Below are 19,773 nucleotides of genomic sequence, written 5' to 3'. Positions count from 1 at the left end.
GGTTGTTGTTACACTCCATGTTTTGGTTCACAAATTAGTCCGGATTTGATCAAAGAGTGTGTAGGGTATTTGAGAGGTTTTGTGTTTTTTCAAATTTTGGGTAAAGGGTAGTTTGGTCTTTTCATGGGGCTAGGGGTGGGAATTCATGGCTGGGTTTAGTAATCCACTATATATATATATTATACATGTGATTAAATGTACTAAAACAAAATTACTTAGTACTACCATATTTTGATTATTCTTTTTAGCAAAACAATATATACCCATTCTTCGCTTACTTAATTTTATTTTTATTTTTACTTGATTTATTTACAATAAAACAAATTTCACGTATATCAAACAGTGAAAATTAAATTTATTGTTAAAAAAAGTCAGAATTATTTACAAATAATTACATTAAATAGTCTTAACTATGAGTAAATTATTGGTTAAGAGTGGTTAACAATTCTTTCTAAGTTCAGTTTTGAAATTTGTGAATTATAAAAAGGGCTAATTACAAATCCGACTCAACTAAAGACCCCATTACATATCTCCTACCTCCCGCTGCTTCCACTTCGACTTCTTCACCTAACCTCTTCCATTCAACTTCTTCAGTTTCAGTTCGTTTCAACTTCATTATGCGTTTAATTTCCATCTTTATATATATCCTGCCATACTTTGTTCTGCATTTTCAAGTTATTTTCATCTCCTACATCCGGTGCGTTTTCTTCTCCAACCGGTGCAGCGAGTTCCCTATGGCCAGAAAAAGGAAGGCGGCGGCCGCAAATGAGGAGGAAGAACGGACTAAACATAAGATAAGTGGTCTTCTTCATCTTCTTCTTTGTTATTTTCTGCCATAGGAAGCTTGAATGCGACGTTAATGGATACTGTGGAATCCCTGTCGCATTCCACTGTGAATGCGCTCAAATGCGATAAGGTTTATGTACATAAACCTTATCGCATTTGTTATATAAATGCGCTTGAATGCGACAAGATTTTGTATAAAACCTTGTCGCATTCTACTATAAATGCGCTTGAATGCAACAAGGTTTTACATATAACCTTGTCGCATTTTGATTGAATGCGCTCAAATGCGACAAGAATTATACATAGAATTGGTTGCATTTTTTAAGAATGCTCTCAACTGTGATAAACATTGTTATTGAAATTTAAAATCCAATACCTTGGATCTCACGGATTTAAAATGTGTCTGCATGTATTGGATTTCAACCTTATTAATAAGCCTTAGTCATCCCTCTCCATTTCTAATGTGATATTCAGTTCGTTCCTACCACTATTGCCATTCCTTAGAGTCACTCCATGCTCAGGCCTTTTACCTCGATGCCACCCACTCTGGACCAGGTCGTTACATAAGGGCTACATAGAAAAGAAAATGGTTTTCTCTTTCTGAAAGTTTTATGAGATACACACGTGAATCCCTAATCGATTGTAATCGGTGTTAGCATATAGTCTAACTGAAAAGCTTTCTGTGTTTGAGATTGTGGATGAAGGTCACATTAATAGAAGCTTCTTGTCCGTTTGTGTCTATTCATAATTTCTTCAATTCTCTGATCTCAATATGAAGAAGAATGGTACGTCTTAATCATAATCTGGTCATTATCATTCATATGATCTGGCTAATTTTATATGGGATTTAGGGAATTTTGTTTTATTTTCCCCCTTGTTTTACCGGGATAATCCCAACGTGATCCAGATCATTCAAATTGTTTTGAAGTACTGAAACATTTTTTTGTTACTCAAAATTTCCTCCACCTGAATGAAGAGATCCTTTTGAATATATTTTCTTACCTAAACTTTGATATTGGTCAACTTTGCATGACTTAGCTAATTCATTCTCTAAAAGACAACTTTTCGTGATTCAAATTTCGTCACCCTTCCTTCATCGTTTTCTCCACTAGAACATATCATTTTGATACGTTTGGTATTTTATAAATATAATATTTTTTCCTATGGGGTTTAGTCAAGGTCAGCTCCAGGGGAGGCAACATAGGCGGCTACCTAGGGCCTTCCATTTAGGAGGGCCCTCGATGCAAAAAAAAGTTTTAATTTTTTTTATAAAATTCAAAACTAATTTCAATTATAATATAATAATTGCGGAGATTTCAATTGTTGAAAAATTATCTCCGTAAATAATTATTATATCATATCTAAATTTAATAGTAATCATATATATATAGAAAAATAAAAATGCACTCCACTAAATGAAATCGAAAATCGACAAAATAACACAAATTTTCTGCTTTTTTTATTAGTTATCGTCTCTTAACAATAATAGCACAACAAGTGACAAGTGGCTTCAAAATTTATTAGTCACTAGTCGAAAACCCGTGCGATGCACGAGATACGAAACTTTTATATAATTTAAATAAATAAATTGACATTTTATTTTGAAGTAATTTTATGTCATGTTATAATTCTTTTTATATTATGTATATTTGAAATTAATATATATATTTTTATTAATAATTCAAATAAAATTAAATTGATTTTGAAAATAATCGATTAATTTTTTTTATAGAATTTTAATTAAAGGTGAATGATTTTTTTAATTTTGCAAAATTCAATGATTTGTACTTTTAGTAATTTTAATACATTTTCATTTTTTTATAACTGAAATTATGTGAAACAATAATAATAAAATATGAGATTAATTAAAAAAATATATATTAGAATACAATGAAAAACAAAAAATTCAATTAAATATTATATCTATGATATAAAAGAATTACAATCCATGTTAAAATGGAAGCAACGTTAATATATTATGCTATAAACTATTAGAATCAATATTTTTCTAATGTTGCAGATGAATAAACTTTATAAATTCAATATGTTACATATATATTTAGTCTTTTCCTTAAAAAACTTCAATTAAATATAAAAAAAAATTCATCAGAATTAGTCACAAATTCATCTTGATGATAATCATTTTTGCTTGATGGAATTTCATGATCACCAAGTATTCAAATTTAATTATTCATTAGACTACGATAATCCAATATATCCAATTGAATCAGCTTAATGTGATGATTTTTCATATTTTCATCTCGTAATATCCCATCAAGACATCCAATCAATTTGTTTTTCATTCTTTCATTGTATAGAATATCAGTCACACTCGCAGATATCACTTTTTTGACTTCATTAATATTTTCTAGGGAAAAGTACGAAAAAATGTATGTGGTTTGCCCACTTTGCAAACAGAGGTATGTGGTTTAAAAATTTACAAATAAAGGTCCGTGGTATATTTTATTTACAAAACAAAGTATTACAATTACACAGTTAAGTTCCGATTACAACTAAAGACATTTTTTATCTTAAAAAATTATTCTTACATATCAGCAAAACATAATAAAAAAAACAACAATTTCCTAAATCGAAACAATAAATAATATGGTGGAATTTTACGTTTTTTACTAATCTGACAGTTTATGAACTAAATTGATATTTAAATTTATTTTACATCGTTTCAATTTGATTTTAGGATCTGTGTTTTGTCAATATATAAATATAATTGAATTTTTTTTTAAAAAATGCTCTTATTGTCATCCTTATTACTTAAAAGTTTAATTTTAAATACTTTATTTTGTAAAAAAAATATACCACATACCTCTATTTGCAAACTTTTAAACCACGGACCTCTATTTACAAATAAGGCAAACCACGAGCATTTTTTTCATACTTTACCCTATTTTCTAATAATTATATATTCTTGAATTTCGTAAGCAAGAATATGAAACAAACAAAGGAATAGAAAATAAAAATGAAGGGACACAAAAGTTAATCAGGAGAGAACTATCTTTCTCTTGTTTTTTTTTCAAAAATAAGAGAGAATATCAAGATATAGGCATATAAAGAGGAGAGTGAAAATATTTTTTGGCAATTAATTAAAAAATTAAATTTTTCTTAATGAAGTACTAAGTCCATAAATTAATTTTAGTTAAATAGAATTAAATCGCAAATGTAACCACTCAGTAAAAAAACGTTCTATAATTAATATGTGAAATTAATTCTATTAATTAAAATCATTATGCTCAACGTTTGAGAATTTGAAGAGATTGAAATAATAATATTTTTTTATTTAATATTTTCCAACAACTTGTCCTATGATCATGTTTCATTTTCATATGTTAAAAACTCTTGAAATACTAACAAAAATATACAAAATCTTTATTTTAGTCATTTTGAAAAAAAAAACGAATAAAAAAGAAAACATGGATAAGGTAGCGAGAGATATGGAACCTGGATAACGGTAGAAATGGAATTTCATCTCTGAAAGATGAAATTATAACAATTATTGTTTAATAAAAATAAAGCTACAACACAATTGAGAACAAAATAACTGCAACATACGAAAAAAATCGAACAATTACCTTAAAGAACATAAGGATTTCTTGTAATTTTTGATACCTTTGTGTTTCCCGATTTTAGTCGTCCATGCATCTTCTATTTCTATCGGATTTCTTCAATTGGAAATATCAATTTGAAAAAAAGACAAATAAAAAAAAACATAGATAAGTTAGCGAGATGTATAGAACCTGGGTAACAACATAAATGGATCTGAAGGATGAAACTACGGCAACTATTGTTTTATAAAATAAAGCAACAACCCAATATTATTAAAAACAAACAACTACAATATATGATAAAAATCGAATAATTACCTTCAGAAACATAATGATTTCTTGTAATTTTTTATACATTTACGTTTACCAATTTTAGTTGTCCATGCATCTTCTATTTCTATTGGATTTCTTCAATTGGAGATATGAAAGTCTGAATTCTCCAATTCTTGAAGAAAATGCTATTAAATAGTTTATCAATAGAAATCGCTCCTAAATAGATCTGATTCTAAGAACAAAGTTATAAAACTTTGGTTTTCGATGTCCAATAAATATAATGGTGGAATACTATCTATGATGCTTTATATATAAGTTTATTTGTGACTTTTGGATTTCCTTTGCTTTGTGTGTTTTCATCTTCCGGTAACTCTTACCTTCTTTTATTATTTTAATTAATGGACTAGTAATAATTGTTTAATTTATTATAAATATAAATATGTTATTTTTAATTAATTAAATCTTTTAAATTTTAATTTTTTACTACGTTGACAACTTCTCCTTATTTCTCTTTGCTTCCGATATTATATATAGTATAGATAGATTGTCTCTCAACAATAATAGAGATGAGTTACAAATTTAACCATATGGTTATTGTGGTAAAGAAAATTTAGCATCTACAAAATAGTATTATTTTAAACCTAAAAATCACTAGACGATACTATTTCAACGTTATTAACGAAGGATGCGTTTTTTTCTGGTAACAGAATAGCTTTATTGGGTGGTCAAAATACTAGAGGTTGAAGCATAGGGAGAACATAAAATGCACATGAAACAAAACATCATCTTTCATTAATCATGCTTAAAATTGTTTTTTTACCTAAGGGTTAAATCAGTTTTCATCCTATAACCATAAAGATAAATTTGTACATAATCTAATAATAATATAGCAATTAATTGTTTCATTCTCGGTAAATTAACAAAAAGTTGATGTTCGATCGGTTCTTCTTGTTGAGTCAAGATTTAATTATATTATATATATTAATTTAAATTTATAAAAAAAAAATGGGTATGAGAGCTGCTCAGAGCCTTTAAAATACTGGAACCACCTTTGGGTTTAGTTTCCAAACATGAACGAGGTGTAGTGAGCAAAAGTGGTGAAAATGCTAAAGTTTAAGTTGACTTAAACTGAATTTATATGTCCATAACTCATATGAAGTGAAAGTGAAAAATTGAAGGGCACCCAATTAATAATATAAATAACCATAAACAAGAAACCCCAATAAAAATATTAGTAAATTTGTTTCAAACGTCGTATCAATAAAATTTCTATTTTTTACAGTAATAAATTTTCTATATCTAATCTCAGTAAAACACTATTCTAGTGCGGAGTACAGAATTAATAAAGTGGATTGTTATTCATCGCCTCCTTTTTACTAATAATATAGCAATTAATTGTTTCATTCTCGGTAAATTAACAAAAAGTTGATGTTCGATCGGTTCTTCTTGTTGAGTCAAGATTTAATTATATTATATATATTAATTTAAATTTATAAAAAAAAAATGGGTATGAGAGCTGCTCAGAGCCTTTAAAATACTGGAACCACCTTTGGGTTTAGTTTCCAAACATGAACGAGGTGTAGTGAGCAAAAGTGGTGAAAATGCTAAAGTTTAAGTTGACTTAAACTGAATTTATATGTCCATAACTCATATGAAGTGAAAGTGAAAAATTGAAGGGCACCCAATTAATAATATAAATAACCATAAACAAGAAACCCCAATAAAAATATTAGTAAATTTGTTTCAAACGTCGTATCAATAAAATTTCTATTTTTTACAGTAATAAATTTTCTATATCTAATCTCAGTAAAACACTATTCTAGTGCGGAGTACAGAATTAATAAAGTGGATTGTTATTCATCGCCTCCTTTTTACTAACCACTGCATCTTATTTGATTTTTTTGCCCTTTTCATTTTTTAACTAAAACTTCTCATTCTTTCTCTAATCTCTCCAAAATTCACAAACCCATACACGAGAATCATGACGGAAAATTACGGTAAATTTACTGGAAAGTTACGTTTTTTTTTTGTTAAATTTTCATCGCAAACACAACTTCCGTCTCCGAATTTGGAGATGGAACTCGTCATCCGCCTACTAGGCGGATGAATCTCCCGCCTGCCCGCCTAGGCCAAATATTGAGTATACAAATTTTTTTTTCTAAATCGTCCATTTCCGAGATTCTCGGGTCCATTTCTTACTTCGTCTTCAAAATCGTCCATTTCCGAAGTTCTTGGGTCCATTTTTTTTTTAAATTTCGGTTTTACTCGAGAGAGAGGAAGAATTTTCAGTTTTTGATCAAAATAAAATAAGAAGGGCAAAAGTGTCAAATAGGGGACGGTGATAAGTAAAACGGGAGCGATAAATAGCAACACCCATAATAAACTGATATTTACTTTTTTTTATCACATAGTTTTGATTCGTGTGAAAAATATTTTCTTCCAAAAAAAATATTTCTGAACATAGTCATTTTTTTCGATTTTGAAAGTAATTCTCTTCGTGTGTATCAATTTAATAATTTGTTGGATTTCTCGATTTGAAACTCGTAAGACACTCTTTAGGTGGTTCCTCTCTCAATCAAAGCTTTCGACATACGTTAAGATTCGAACTCGAGATCTAATTTAAACGATTTAAAACCTTTAATTACTCAAACCAACTTTAACTGGTCGAAATGAAAAATAATGGGTGATGTGAAAATCTATCGAAATATAATATGAAAATTTGAAATATAATTTTAATAAAATAAGAGAAAAGTACAATTATTGAATCCAATGTCAAATAATTCAGTAGGCTGAGTGTTTAGTCCATGTCCATCAAACCTTAATTATGAACTTTTTGTCTTTGTCTTTCCTTAATCGCAATATATAACAAGACTAGGTTCCAACTAACCCTAAAGTGCAATATGCATATATACCGCAAGTATTCCAATTATACAACTCTATTACTCTGGGCCAGGGACGGGTCTAGGAGATTCACATGGGTTTGAGCATTCACTAATCACATAAATGGAGTTTTAACTTTTAGAATAAATGGAGTTTTAACTTTTAGACATCTAACATTTTCTGTTAAATGAATCTTAAATCTATCACTTGTCTAAAATAACCTATACTCAACCTATCTAGTGTAGTTTTTAAAATCTCATTTTCACCATAAATACTTTTATATAAGATTTGAATAATCACATTCAAAGGTCATATAATACTGAATATACGTGGAATCTGTAACTACAGTTATCTTTATTATAAGGTTTAATAGGCACTCAGTCCCTTAAATTTGTAATTTTTTTTTCACCTGCCCCCCTCAATTTAGGGGACACCTCTCAACCCCCACAACTCTCCAAAAACATCACATACAGCCCCTTACACCCCTATGTTCGGTCAAAATATTGACCCGTGTAGAAAACGTGCTTGACTGTTGACCACATCAATGTCACATGTCACTTTTTTGTTAAAATTTTCTATTCTGGCATAAGAATTCTGATCGAAATCCATCTCTGGTAGTTGCTCGTCGAGCACAAATGGGCTTGCTCGCCGAGCAGGGGTCTCAATGGAAAAATTTAATAAAAAATGACACGTGGCATTGGTGTGGTCAACAGTCAAATGCGTTTTCCATACGGATCAATATTTTGACCGAACATAGGGGTGTAAGGGGCTGTATGTGATGTTTTTGGAGGGTTGAGAGGTTGTCCCCTAAGTTGAAGGAGCCAAATGAAAAAAGTTACAAGTTTAAGGGGTTGAATGCCTATTAAACCTCATTATAAACTACTACTAAATTTAAAATAGACATTATGGTTATTTTGTTTTTGACAAAATAACCATTACTTTATTTTTTTTCTATCATTAGATTAATTTTTTATCTTATCATCCAATTATGAAAAAATAAAATAATAATTATTTTGTTAAAAACAAAATAACAATAGCTTGCACCCTAAACTTGAAGCATTGAACTTGTTTCTATGGCCATAGATACATACTAACCAAACATATGACAAACATAACAAACTAACCAAACATATGACAAAAATAACAAACTAATCGTAAGTACATCTCAAATAAACAAATCCAATTTGGTTAATTCGTCACCCTTTACAATATGTTTGTTATGTAAATTAATTTATATACGGGAGTGGGTGCATGTGCCTACATGCCAAAAATATATAGTATTTTAATTCTAAATTAATTAGATATTGCTATATACCGCAAATGTTACCCTTTTGACATTTATGCCCTCTTCACAATTTCAAACCAATAACCAAAAACTCTCAAATCCTCTCTAGCTTTTGAAACTTTTCATAAAACCCAACCTAAAACGATATGTCGCCAAAGGAAGAAAGGGGAAAAGGCTTAATGAATCTTCTGATAAGTTTTTATTTAAAAAAATATGTCCGAAATCACGGGTTCCGCCTCCAAAATCGGAAGCGGAACCCGTTTTTTTTGCCTAAACGAAACTCCGATGTCGTTGCCACCACGGGCGGACGGACGAACTGTTCGTTCCGCCCGTGGTGGCAACGGCGTCGGCCATACTTTCCACCGTAAGGTGGAAAGTATGGCGCACCCGTTCCACCGTAAGGTGGAACTGGGTTCCGCGCTCGTTCCACCTGATGGTGGAACGGGTGACGCATCCGTTTAGGCTTATTCCTTAAAAAAAAATCAAAATTTAAAAAACGAATTTTTAATTTAAATTTATATCGTAAGATTACTTCGTGTTCGAAATCATGGTCTTCGGGAATACTCGGGTCCATTTTCGTCAAATTCGGGTTTTTAGGCTTGAGAGAGAAAGAGAGAAAAAAAATTTGAGTTTTTGAAAAAAAATAAAATGAGAAGGGCATAAATGTCAAAAGGGTGCGGTGGATGAAAAAAAAGTTACGGTATATAGCAGCTCACAAATAATTTTATTGTTGTCATCGTTTTATCTCTTCCATTTCTATCCCAACCTACGTTCTCTTTGTTTTTCTGTAAAAATTTGTCCGAATACAATTTTTTTAAAAAGTTTTTTATTATAGCATCTTTCACCAGAGATGTTAACGAGTCGAATCAAGGTTGAACTTGAATAAACCCCGATTTGACTTTTTTTTTGTAGGAAAAAGTTTAAGTAAGGGTAGGTCTACCCACTTCCAAGATCAGGACAAACCACAGACCTCGATGATGATTTACAGTGGAATTTACAGATCACCTACCAATGAAGGCTAAATTTTGACGGAGTGAGAAATCGAACCTCAAACCTGTCAAGCAGAGGTTCAACATTTTTAATATTGTTAAAAAAGTATATATTACAACATTTTTAGCAATACTTTTAATATCTTCATATATTTAAATTTAGTCAGAATTTTTGTATTTATATCTATTTTTATTACCATGTAACGATTTTATTATTTAATGACAATTTTAAAAAATTAACTATGCCTTTAAAAAAACCTTAGATTTTTAAAAAAAAAATTAAAGATAGTTTAAAATTATTGCCATGCGAAATTGTATCGATATTTTTTATTTGGACATTTTTTATTTTTTTATCCCCTTACTTAAAATTCAACCACATTTTTAGTTTTGTGTCAACTTTTATAACCACTTAATGACAATTTAAATTTTAACTACATATTCAAGAAAAAAGCGTTGGTGCTTTTCTAATTTAAGACCAATTTTGATTTTATAACAACAAAACATGTCCCAATACGCTTTTTAGTTTTATCCCCATATTTAAGGGTGTTGTTAAACCCAGCTCCAAATTTCCACCCATAGCCCCGTAAAAGGACGAAAATGCCCTTTAATGGGTTTTGGGGAGGAAAATTTCTATTTTTTTTTTGCCAATTCGACACGCGGGCGTGTGACTATCATGCCTCACCGCGTGGTCGGGCGTATAGATATCACGCCTCACCGCAAGGTCGGGCAGTTGGTTATCACGTCCGACCACGCGGTGAGGCGCGTGTCTATCACGTCTGACCACGCGGTGAGGCGTGATCGCCACACGCCCGCGTGTCGGATTGGCAAAAAAAAAATAGCGTTTTAAACCCGTAAATAGGCCGTTAAACCCGTAACTACAGAATTGTACTTAAAACCTAAAAATACCATACAATTTAGTCCTAAAATCAGTAAAAATAATATAAGTTAATTAATAAATATTATTAATCACAACATATAAAACTAATATAATCTAGTCCAAGCCTCTCTCCTTTCAGCGTATAGATTCTCCAAGTGACGAATACTCGGATGACGAAATAAACGCCATTGGGTGGCAATGAGAGACACTGGAAACGTAGGATGTAAATAAAGACATATGTAGTGATGATAACTCCCCAAATGACAAATCACAATCTCTCGCTTTGCTGGTCTTCCATCGTCCGAACACATCGGCAGTATAGTGCAACATCCTAACTGTTGTGTAGTAAAGAGGAATATTACTGCGTTCAATACAGATGCAGCAGCATATAAGTCATCCGGACTCACCATCCAGTGGGACTCATCACAACCTGCTCCTGCCCATTTAATACGTGTGAGGGCAGCATCAAATCTGTTCCCATACACTGGCGCATACAGATCACGGTTTGCCCGCATCTCAATCTCTATGAGCACTCTCATCTAGGGGTGGGCACGGTTCGGTTAACCGATCCATTAGGCAAAAAAATTAACCAAACCATTATCAACGGTTTTTTAACCATCCAAACCGAAACCGGTCCATATCAATCGGTTAACCATCAACCGGTTAACCATTAATTTGGGTTAGGTTTTTCGGTTAACGGTTTTTAACCAATTCTCACTAGTTAACCAAAAATCAACGGTTAAATTTTTACCCAAACCTAAATTTTTAAACAATATTAAAATATACATAATTTCAAAAATTCAAACGAAACGAATTCATATAAATGTTTATAATTCAAACATAAGTACCGAACTAAAAAACAATCCATCAAGTTTACATTTAAAACATAAAGAAATATAAATAATATTTCGTCAAAGTACTTATTACAACATAAAACAGTATAATCTATGTTATATATTTATATTAAGCAGTATAATCTATGTATTTATATTTATATTTGCCTTGCCTTTATCGTCAAATGGCCTATATATTTTTTTTTAAATTTATATTTATTAAATGGTTCGGTTAACCGTTAACCGCGGTTTTTGAACACTCTAACCCTAAACCGAAACCGAAACCGGTACCTATCTATTTTTTTAACCATTAAGAAAACCACCGGTTTGGTTAACCGCTTTTTCCGGTTCGGATTACCGATTTTAGGTTCGGTTTTCAGTTTGACCGGTTTTTTTGCCCACCCCTACTCTCATCAGCTTCCACTCCTCTTGGTTATAGGTGATGATATTGGCTAAAACACGAAATCCACAGTTACCATCTGCTACAACATCATGGAATCCAGTGATAAATGGTACGATGAGACCTTGAACCCGATGTAAATGGTGGTAACCGGCGATATCCGCATCAAATCCGACTGAAAATATTAATATATGAAATTCATCAATAAAAATATATTTACTTTAACTTCAACATATATATTAATAAAATAAAATATACCCGGCATCTGGCTGTTATGCACAGATGAGGATGAGGAACGGCCTCGACTACGACTACTCCTCGAACCTGATGACTGTGCTCGACCCCGTTGACTGTACTCCCATGCACTCGGATTTCGTTTCATTGATGAATTTCCCTTTGGTCTACCCCTAACAGTGTCTTTGACCTCATGTTCTTTGAAGCCACTCTGTTCCGGGTTTATCTGATCATGAATGTACATCGATATGCTACGCACCATTGAAGGATCTAATTTTTCAACCTTTTCCACAAGAGATTGAAAAAATCGGTGATCCTCAGACCCGTCAGCATATACTGGAGCAGTAACTGGTATGTCACTCAACCCTTCAAACGCAAGAGATCTCCAAAAAGGATGGATGCGGTCAACACATACCGATTCATCTGTGTCAATATATGTTTTAAGCTCACATGCACACGGAATGCCATGAGTCATGGGCAACACAGATCCGCATTCACTTACCACATCCATACTCAATCCATGCATACGCTTGAGCTCATCATGGTGAAATTTTTAAGAATTCCAAATGGAAACGTATAATTGAAGCCCCGACAGTAGCCGAATATGAGGCGGCAGTGGTAGCCATGAAGAATACTACTGCCAACTGGCCTCATGTGATAGAGTACGTGGAGACCACATGGCTAGTGCATAAAGAGAAGTTTTGTCGAGCATGGACGAACAATGTGTTGCACTTAGGAAACACCACAACATGTCGAGTGGAGAGTTCACATGCACAGTTGAAACAGTGGTTGAATTCATCTACTGGTGCACTCGATACAGTGTGGGCGAAGGTGCACAAGGACATTGAGGCTCAGATCGAGGCGATCAAGTAATACATTTATTCTGTTATTTGCTTTAATCTTTTAAAATTTAATACATTAGTTTTGTAATCCTTCACTGTATATAATCAGATACTCACTCGAGGACTCGAGAAGAAGATCTACGGTGAATCACTGTGGAGCACCTTTCATGTATCTCGACTTACACGTTTCACATTACTGCTTGGCTGTTCATTCCACACAACTTGCCTACTTTATCCTCCACATCTTTATTAATATGCCATGTTCACAATAAATGATGACTATGAGGAAATACCTCACGAACCGGCCGCATCAGTCCTAACTCCCGGTCTGTAGCAATGGCTGTCGGATGCACATCAAGTTGGAGCAAAAGCTTCAATTTTTGTAACACCCACATATAACTACCCTCAGTTTCATCCTTCATGATTGCATAGGCGATCAAGAAGTTTTTGTTTGAAGGCGTCATTCCAATGATTTTAAAGAATGGCATCTTATACTTGTTTGTTTTATATGTTGAATCCATACCAACAAACAAGTAATAAGATCAGAACAGTGTGATCGATGTTGGATGTGCCATAAATAAGTGAGTCACAACATTGCTGCCCAGCACCGCTTGCATCCAATGTATGTACTCCTTATCTATAGCAAGCCTATAAAACTGACCGATTACATCCCGACCCTCAAAGCTCTCAGTCCTGATTTTCTCCCTGTAATTATAGATATGTCTTTGTGTCGGGCAATCCTCCGGATGTTTTTCTTTGATTGCAGCAAAAATAGCACAAGGCTTAGCTTGAGCTGAACTCATTTCACGAACAAGTTTTTTGGAACCCGGGCTTAGTCCGCTCATCTGTCTGTAGCCCTGACGATATATAGCCAACTGATGACAGTGCTGTCCTCTATCTCCAGGAATCCCATTCACCACCCAACCGCCCAATTCAGCGATTTCCAGAACCTTTATCTAGAATTTGCAACCACAGTACTTTGTTTTTGTATTCTTTCGTAGTATAACATCCATATCTATATCCTTTTTCCTTTTATAATTCTTAACACCACGAGCACATTTAACCAATATCCACTTTGACTTGGCCCCCGTCTTGTGCGACGCTATGGTAACTCGAACCTGATCCCAATTGCCGTCTGTTTTGCCCAGTTAACAGCTTCATGATATGTTTGAAACGTTTGTTTGGGAAAAAACTGCGAACTGTAATCTATGCCGTTTTCGTCAAATTCTTCCCACGAAACCTCCTGTAAATGATAAATAACGAACATTACATTCCAAAACGTGACATTACTACATCGTTTCGGTGTCTAAACCCGAAAAACAGCCACAAATATGCTCGGACGTGTGAGCATCACGCCGCACCATGTGGTGGGGCGTATGAGTATCACGCCCGACCATGCGGTGGGGCGTTTGAGCATCACGTCTCACCATGTGGTGGGGCGTATGAACATCATATCCCACCTCATGGTGGGGCATGTGGCTATCACACCTCACCGCATGGTCGGGCGTGATACTCATACGCCCCACCACATGGTGAGGCGTGATGCTCACACGCCCGAGTGCCGAACCAGATTTTTTTTAAAATCAAATTACAGAAATGAAAGGAAGTTCAATCGGAAAAATACCTCGACTTCAGACACAGCATCACTCCTGTCTCTTTCTGGTGATAACGGATTGCCTTCCATCAAACGTGTTGTCTTTGATTCGGATCAAAATGTATTTGGGAGACTTTGAGAGAGTTTGGGAGGGATTGGAATTTTCAGTTTTTGGTTAAAGGCCGGTTACGTCTTTTTTCGGGGCTGGAAGTGTGAAATTAGGGCTGAATTTAGTAATCCACATATTTAATCATTCAACTATGCCTTTTCTGGTGTGCCACGCGTTATAATCACTTAATAACGCTTTTAATCTTTTGTTACAATTTTAAAATTTTAACTATAGATTTAGAAAACAGTGTCAACATTTTTTTAATGTAAAAGACGGTTTAGCTTTCGTGTCGATAAAAAAATTTGTAGTAGTTTTTAAATTTGAGAAAATTTTTATTTTTGTTCTCATATTTAAAAACTCAACCACGTGATTTTATTTCTGTCGGCTTTAAAAATCATTTAACGACGCATTTTATTTTTTGTTGATATTTATAAAAATTTACTACACATTATTGTCGACATTAAAAAAAAGAGAGTTAAAGATGGTTTTAGGTTTTGCTTCTATAAAATTTAGTGTTACAATACTTTTTAATTTGAAGACACTTTTTATTTTTGTTCTTTTTTTTTTTAACAGAGGGAAGGGCTTGCGCTCCGAAACCACACAAACGAAGATCAAGGGAGAACCCGAGCTCTTCTAAGAACGCCAGAACCACAATTATCCGTGTTGAGAATGTCCATTAGGCCTACAGGGGGATTATCACACCCGTGATACCCTAAGCTCATTATACCTGCGGAATTTGCCAAAAAATCCGCTGCTCTATTTCCTTCGCGGAGAAAATGAACAACTTCGACCTCCCAATCTGAGTTAATCCGTTTCCGACACTCTTCAATCAGCCAATCGTATCGATAGGCATGACGACCTTTCTGTTGAAATACCTTTCCACAAGATTTTGATTTGACAAAATCATCCATGATTAAGAGGCAATTAAATTTAAATGCTTTGATTTAATTGTACTAATGTGTTTGTTCAATATTGAGTGCAAAAATATATATAAAGTTAAACAGGACAAAAGTCAGCACAAGAAAAGCTGAGTGGAATGGAACTCAGCATGAAAGAATAGAAGCTGAGTGGAGTAGAACTCAGTCTCAGAAGTCTTCTTCAAAGTTGCCAGAACGAAGCTGACTAAATTAGAAGACTCCTTCAGAATTGAATAAACAGAACAGAGCTGACTAAGAAGGAACTCAGCATGGAAGTTGAACATTCGAAGATAACGAATGAAGCTGAGTAACAGTCAGGACAGCATGAAGGATCCGTTCACTAAAGGACAAAGTCTGCCAATCTTCTGCACCAATAATTGAAGCCTCGAAAATACACAGAAGACTAATTCCAAGAAATATGGGTCTATGGATTATTGGTAAAAGACAACTGGCACAAAAAGACAAGTCTAACGCAAGAAGACAAAACCTGACGCCTGAAGAAAACAGAGGAAGGGAATGGCGGAACAGTCTGAAGCTGACCAGAAGATGTTCCCTAAAAGAGCCGTTTTGGACACAACGGCTAAACCAATTCAAAATGATCCAGGATGAGATTTCCATCTATAAAAGGACAATCAAGAACCTTGGATCATTTGCCGAAGTATCAAAAGAAAAATACAAGAGAGAAAATCTTCAAAGCACTCAAATACAAAAAGATCTTACACCAACATTTTTATTCTCTGTGTAAATGCTAGATTGATTGTTTTGTAATCATCTAAGGTGTTCTTTACTTGAAAAAGAACAAGTGTGTAATCAATAGGAATATTGAGAGTGTTGAGCTGAGTACTTGGTTGTAAGTATTCAGTGGTAGAAAAATCTAAGTGCTGGGTTGTAGTACTTAATAGGAGCTGAGTAGACGAATAGAGGACGTACTCTTGCATACTCACTGCCTTGTAAAGGGTTTGTGCTCTACCTTGAAAGAGCTCAGTATTGGATTGAAAATCCCAGGAGGAACTGGGGACTGGACGTAGGCAGAGAGGCTGAACCAGGATAAGTCGTGCTGAGTAACTTCTAAACTCTTTCTCTCAATATATATATATATATGTGCATGTGTTGCTTGTAAAATTTACTCAGCTTATAAATTGTTAAAACTGAAACTGAGTAAATCTGAGTGCTGAGTTGGAAGCTGACCTTTCAAGTGTCAATTCCCAACTCTCAGGTCAAGCAGTCTTAGTCAGCATAGAACTAAAACTGTCTGACTAATCAATTGGCCGTGCTGACCAACACGCTGAGTTATCAAACTCTTAAAATAACATTAAGTCAGCATAATTAAAAGCGAAAAAGTTACATTAGTTCCTAACCCCCCCTTGGAACTAATTACTAGGGACCAACAAGTGGTATCAGAGCCAAAAGCTCACTACTCAAAGATCTAACAATCTTGAGCTGATCCCGATAAATGGCTGAAAACAGCACTCGTTTTCTTCCAGGGAACTAAACAACACAGATACTCCCTGAGGGATTATCAATTAGTCGGCCTCCCCTATTCTTTGGATCTAATTACACATTCTAGAAGAATAGGATGAAGAACTTTATTCAAGCCACAAACATGAGTGCATGGCTTGCAATAGTTCAAGGTCCACATATACCTTACAAAACTGTTGATAATGAGAAAGTTATCAAGAGTGAAACTGAGTGGACAGAGGATGACCTCAAAAAATTACAAAATAATGCTTCGGCTATCAATATGCTTCACTGTGCTCTAGATGCTGCAGAATACAATAAGATTTCAGGTTGTGAGTCAACACAGGAGATCTGGAAAAAGCTGGAAGTGACTTATGAAGGCACCAGTAAGGTCAAGGAATCCAAAGTGAACCAGCACATGCGATTGTATGAGCTGTTCGAGATGACTGACAATGAAGACATCTCAGTAATGAATGCCAGGTTCACCAACATAATAAATGAGCTTAAAAGACTCGGTAAGAATTTCACTAAAGAAGAACAAGTGAAGAAGATCTTACGAAGTCTTCCCAAAAGCTGGCAAGCTAAGAAGATAGTTGTAGAAGAAGCTCAAGACCTGACCACATACAAATATGATGAGCTGATCGGTTCCTTGCTGACCCATGAAATCTCCATGAAAAATTTTGAAGCTAAGGAGAAAACCGAAAATAAGAAGCAGAAATCATTAGTGATGAAAGCTGACTCCACTGAAGCTGAGTCAACTGATGATGAGGAAATGGCCATGTTTACTAGAAAAATGAAAAAGCTGTTCAGAAGAAATGAAAGAAATAGTAAGCGGCCATACAAGAGAGGAGACAGATATAAAGCTGAGTCCAGTGACACCAGATACAAAAAGGACAGCTCCAAGCCTGTCACATGTTATGAGTGCCATCAAACTAGGCATATTAAGTCAAGCTATCCTAATCTGAAGAAAGATAAGAATGGAAGCAAAAAGGCAATGGTGGCCACGTGGAGTGACAGTGATGAGTCGACATCATCTGAAGCTGAGCAAAATGAAACAGCCAACATATGTTTCATGGCAGATGATGGAGCTGACCAATCTCAATCTGAGCAAGCTGACCTCTCTGGAGATTCTGAGCAGGAGGAAAACAACAATGAGGTAACATCCTTACTTTCGCTTAGAAACGAAATGGTAAATGCCCTGAGTGACTTATATGCACTAACTAAGAAGTGTAACAAAAAGATTAAATCACTCAGCAAGCGATGTGACAAGATTGAAGAGGTCAAGCTGAGTGACCTCCGATATCTCCTCCAGGACAACTCAGATTTACATACCAACATGCAAATCTTGTATAAGTTTGTCACGGAGGTTCAATTTGAGTCAAAGAAAGTTAGAAAGGATGTCACAACCTTGCAGAGTCAAGTGAAAGGCTCAAGTAAAAATAAACCCCATGTTGAGTACGCAAGTAATAGTCAGCATAAGCAATTCACTCAATGTGAGTGTTGTGGAAAAAGGGGGCACACAAAAGATGTGTGTTGGCATAACAAGCGGATTGTCCAATGTGACTTCTGCGGAAGAAAAGGGCATTCCACAAAAGTATGCTGGCACGCCCAACACACCAATGCTGACCATACTCAGTACAACCCTCAAAGGGTACCTTTTTGTGACTTCTGTGGTAAGCCTGGCCACACTATAAAAGTATGTCGTCACAAGTTGAAATATGACTTTGAACCTGTTTACGCTAACAAGAAAGGACCCAAAAAGAATTGGGTACCTAAAAACGAATAGTTTAAAATGCAGGTCAGCTTGACATGCGTGGAGAAATCAAAACTTTGGTATATAGACAGCGCATGCTCAAGACACATGACAGGTGATGAAACTCGGTTCATCACACTAGAGCTTAAACGAGGAGGTAGTGTAAGATTTGGAGACAACAAGAATGGCAAGATAGTTGGCTCAGGAACTATCAGAGGTAACCCTAAAATTGAGTCAGTCTCCTTAGTTAAAGTTCTCAAATATAATCTTCTAAGCGTAGCTCAGCTTTGCAAGAGTGGAAGAAAGGTTATATTTGATGATACTAAGTGTCAAATACTCGAGGGAAAAACAAATGATTTGATTTTAACACCCCCTCGTGTAGAAAATGTTTACATGTTGAGTTTGGAAAAACAATTTTCAAAAAGTATATGCTTGGTGTCTAAAGAGGACAACTCATGGCTATGGCATAGGAGACTTGGGCATGTCAGCATGGACCTCCTAGCCAAATTAGCTAGAAAGCAACTAGTTGAAGGATTACCCAAACTAAAATATGAAAAAGATCAGCTATGTAATGCATGCCAGCAAGGTAAACAAATCAAAAAGTCATTTCATAGCAAAAATGTTGTCTCAACCAAAAGACCATTGGAATTACTACATTTGGATCTTTTCGGACCTATCCAGCCACTCAGCATGGGAGGTAAGAAATTTTCCTTAGTTATTGTAGATGATTTCTCTAGGTATACTTGGATCATCTTGCTGAGTAGCAAAGATGAAACATTTGAGATGTTTACTACATTAATCAAAAAGCTTGAAAATGACAAAGACCTAAGAGTAGCTCACATTAGAAGTGATAATGGTGGAGAATTCAAAAACCAAATGTTTGATGAATTCTGTGAAACCAATGGTATTGACCACAATTTCTCTGCCCCTAGAACTCCTCAACAGAATAGAGTTGTTGAAAGGAAAAATAGGACAATAGTAGA

Source organism: Euphorbia lathyris, chromosome 8 (genome assembly GCF_963576675.1).
Source record: "Euphorbia lathyris chromosome 8, ddEupLath1.1, whole genome shotgun sequence".
NCBI classification, from domain to species: Eukaryota; Viridiplantae; Streptophyta; class Magnoliopsida; order Malpighiales; family Euphorbiaceae; genus Euphorbia; species Euphorbia lathyris.
This window is presented reverse-complemented; position numbering follows the sequence as displayed.